This window comes from Palaemon carinicauda, chromosome 3, assembly GCF_036898095.1.
Source record: "Palaemon carinicauda isolate YSFRI2023 chromosome 3, ASM3689809v2, whole genome shotgun sequence".
Lineage (NCBI taxonomy): Eukaryota > Metazoa > Arthropoda > Malacostraca > Decapoda > Palaemonidae > Palaemon > Palaemon carinicauda.
In genome coordinates, this window is record NC_090727.1 from 185,841,183 (window position 1) to 185,846,182 (window position 5,000).

The window sequence follows — 5,000 nt, forward strand, 5'->3', positions numbered from 1 at the left end:
TTTACAAAAATCTATACAAATATGGCTGCACAAATAAAAAACTTAAAAAATCCTGATTATTACACTACAACCTTTTAACTTTATTCATAATTTTCCTTGTGGAAGTTGTTTCCCTAATTGATATTCTTATTCACAAGAATGTCCGACAACGAACAAAGTAAGTAACTAAATCTAGTGTCAATCCCATTACATTTGCAATTTCTGCTGCTAAATTTTTTACTGTTCCTTCACCAGGTTTTAAACCTTTTCCCCAAGATAACATTTGAACATTTTTTCCATAGTCTTGATTTGATCAGAAAATTCTTTTGATGGCTTCTGTAGTTTATTATCTGCTCTGCTAATTATACTCGTCCATGAATTGTCTCCCATTGATACATATGACCCAAGCTTTGGGTATTTAGGAAACTTATGGGCAATGAAACCAGCAAAATACTCTAGACCCCCTTTCGCTATTGCATCCTCTAGCTCTTCGTTAACAACTTCCCCTACACTTTCTGTAACATCATCATCTTTTTCTTCACCGTCACAATCATCCGGCAAACAAAATATCATCGCGGAGAGACTTAGCTCACGTTGGAGCGATTCGTCGTCTTTATCTTGAGAGGAAGTTTCATTACTAAGAAAAGAAAAGGTTCCAGCTGTAAAGTTATCTACTTTTCTTTTGGTTTCTGTATTACATTTCGACCCCATGAGATAATTATCCTTCCCTAAAAGATGAGATCTAATGCGATATTTAACGGAAACTGATGTTGGGTGCTGATAACAGGCTCCCATTTATCGCAGGCAAGCAAAGAAATGTTCCAGTTCATCTTGATTCAGTCTGTATGTCAGTATATATGATATATTGAATTTATTTTTTACCATATCTAACAATTTGGGCAAAGATTCGCATGAAATTGTCACTCCTTTTTTGGAATGGCTAAAGACTTTTACTTCCAATTACCTTCATTGATTTTACTGTCTGTGTCATGCATTTGATAATTTATTCTGATTTTCTAAGTCCAACCCATAGGCTTTTCTGGACATCTTTGAGTCATACGGAACTTGCTTCTTTGATACTGATAGACATAACAAAAGTAGCATTCACTTTTATCATTTACAATATCTACTCCACTTAAAACAAAAGATATATAAATGCATTGCCATATATTTGTCAAAATTAGTAATTGGATCGAGTGTTTATGCATTTATTAAAAAAAATACCGATATATTGTTAGTTTTCATATCTATAATCTAATACATATCGTTTACCAACAATGTATTTCACTTTTTAACCTTACTTTGTGATAGAGGTCATGGTAATGTTGGAATTGATCCTTCCTTCAATCGTCGTTGGTTTTTGGGCATTGGCTCTCCAAGCAATTCATATTTCAGGTTTCTTTCAAATGCACCAGGGTCAAAATGTAAACAACACATGATTTCATTATCAGGGTTGAAAGGGTCCTTCCTTTTCCATGAATTTATCCACAGCTTTCTAGTTTCACGTGCTTGGGAAAGCTGTTAAGAGTTACTCCTTCATCTCTTTTATCTTCATTAGAAGAACACTCATACACAGCACAGTAACGAGGCATTTTAACCAATAGTAATTAATTCAAGCACTCTGCAAATGGCACTCAACAAATAGTTAATTGGGAAGCGGAAGAGCTTCACGCTGAATAATAACACCAGATTACCTGTAAACTAACGGTAGATACTGGAAAACAAAGGCTGGTAAACCAGAGCATGGTCCGGTGTGACGTCATTCATCTCCCCGCATGGGTGGTCTGCGCAGTAGATGACAAATTTTGGGTTGCTGACCTATCCACCTAAGCTTGGACCAAGAAGGGCCCGGCAATGGCTGCTGAGGACTCAGCAGATAGACCTATAGTCTCCCTAAACACCATATCCTTAGCTCACAAGGATGGTGAGGTTGTAGCCACCAAAGAAACTAATGAGTTTGAGGGGGACTTGAACCCCAGTCTGGCGTTCACCAGTTAGGGACGTAACCACATCAGCCACCACAACAGAAAAAAAAGTGATTGGGTTTGGTTTTGATAAAGTGCCCTGTTATTATGAATTAGAGCTTTATTCACAATTCCTTTTTGCACCATAAATGTGTCGTTCAGTTTGGGCCGTTTGGTGGGAAGTACCTGTGACGTCACAGAGACACTATGGTGGCGAGAAGCGAATATAAACAATCTGGTTTTGCCAGAACAGAAGATTTTGCTCTTTGGAAAAGTGATTATGTATCAATTGTTTGAGATTTTATGCATTCTATTACATCACGGGGTTGTAGCATCAGGGTGCTCGAATACAGGAGAAGAAAATATGTCCCTGTTTTTATTTCCAAAGGATGAGTTATTAAGAAAACGCACACAGGCAGAATGGACGACCATCCAAGCCTCGCAGCTTTAGAATCTTCATGCTGTAATTAATTAATTAAAAACAAATGGTCTCGTCTGGCCACATTACGTTAACGACAACCACAAAATAATAATAATAATAATAATAATAATAATAATAATAATAATAATAATAATAATAATAATAATAATAATAATAATAATAATATCATCATCACAGTAACAACAGAATAAATAATTTTGATTATATAAATTATTACAAATATACCTACCTACATTACATTCTTAACGCCAGGTTATGAAATCCATCAAACAATCAAATATCTGCTACATGTTGGAACTTTGAAAATTAGTTTTGCTATGGTGAAATTAGATATTTTCTCTTAATTTCCATGCTGAATTCAAAATATACAGCATTGTTTGACACACTCTCTCTCTCTCTCTCTCTCTCTCTCTCTCTCTCTCTCTCTCTCTCTCTCTCTCTCTCTCTCTCTCTCTGACATCAAAAGACTATCAAACCTATTATCTTATTTTACTGACCTTCATAATAACATTGACGATGACATTATAATAAGATCTAGATCTTACTAAATTCCCTATCCGTATTAGCACGAAGAACTTGAGATTTACCATCAACATTTTCTTTTAGATTTAGCCCCGTTATCCAAGCTGGGAATAAGCCTTCCCTTTCCATATTCTTGGATTATGCATTCCTAGTTCTTTAGTCTTTCGCACGCATATCTAAAGCCGTCAGAACCAAAGGTCCCCGGCGTTCCATGAACCAGTCATAGAGTGCTTTCAAGTTAATGCTCAAGATATAAAGGGACTTTTGATACTAAAGTAGTGTTGTACAAATGCACAAAATATATTTTCTCCAGAATAGGTAGTGAAAATATTACAGATATTTTCATACGCGATTTACTAAGTAAGGTGTGAATTTTTTAGAAAAAAGTAATTTACGAAAACATTGTTTTGGGAAACCTTGGATATATTATCGATAGATATTGTGTTCAACCTATTTTACATACTAACTCCAGGAATTAATATCAAAACTTAATAATATCGTTGCCTCTGTTTAGAATCCTCAGCTTATATAATGATTATTTCAAATGAGGCCTTCATGCAGAAGATGACACTCCAGAAGAGAAATGAAAGACATTCAAGTAAAATAAAGAAATTACTAAAACTCTCTCTCTCTCTCTCTCTCTCTCTCTCTCTCTCTCTCTCTCTCTCTCTCTCTCTCTCTCTCTCTCTCTCATGTTCGTAAATTAACACCATCTCTCTACAGGATATTGTAATACATTATCTCTTTAATTCATTTTCCTTCCTCTCATCAATTTTATCTAACTATTTTTAGATTGTTTTAATTTAGTAATATTTATTTCTATCCTGCATAATAATTTACAAACATTTTAGTTTAAACACCTAGAATTAAACAATACTTTCACGTGTTTATATTATTTAATGCAGATTTTATGCAGATGAATTTACTGCATGAAATTCTATTTATTGCAGATTTTGTATAGGTTAATTTACTGTGAAATACTGTTTCCTTTATGTGAGAGCTTTTTTTTTTTTTCGTTGTATCTGTTATTTCTTAATAAATAAATTTTAACGTCGCGTCTGTTTTCCTGGCTACATTCTTCATATGCTTCGAACCGATACAGTTCCAGAATTGCTGATAGAAAATTCAGAATATTATTTATGGAGTTTTATAAGCTGTACCCTCGAATTTTCCCTTCTCTCAAAGAATAGATTTATAAATGTTTGAGAGAGAGAGAGAGAGAGAGAGAGAGAGAGAGAGAGAGAGAGAGAGAGAGAGAGAGAGAGAGAGAGAGAGAGATTGTCGAAATTTTCAATATGTAAAGAAAATACCCGAGAGATATAGGTATGTTACGATTATAAAATCATCAAGTTAATCGAGAAAAATTTAAAACTGCAACAAAGAAAGAAAAGGATTTCTGATACTTGGAGTGCGACTTCAGACCTGATATATACAGCATATGTTCGGAGTTTTTGTGTTATAAGTTTTTTTTTTTTTTTTTTTGTGAATTAAGTACTGCAAAAACTTTTTAGATATTAATTAAAAACTAACTATTTCGTGGGCTTTGAATTTATTGAAATAACTGTCATTACCGAATCCTTTTCTTCTCGTTTCTTTATTTTTTTTTTATTTTTTTTATTTATTTTTTTTTTGTAAATACAGGATAAAACAGACATTGATTTCTGTCATAGAAACTCTTTCTGTACTTCTATTTAGGCCATTATTTTCATTAGCTGCTATGACGAATCTTTGAAAAATTATAATTTTAAACGGCTTATTAAAATTCCAAGAATAGATTATAAATTCATTTTTATTATTATTATTATTATTATTATTATTATTATTATTATTATCATTATTATTATTATTTGACCATCATCGATGCTATCATAATTATTGATAATGATATCATCATCATCATTATTATTATTACGAAGGATAGGTCATTGCTATGATCATTTTCGAAAATTTCAAGATTAATGATATTCATGAAGAGCTCAATCCAGTTACAATATGGAAGTCTGAGTGCCAATTGTTATTTAATGAAAAATATCTTATAATTCATTAAACACTTTTTTAGCTAATCACAAAAAACGCTGAAAAAAAAAATTCAA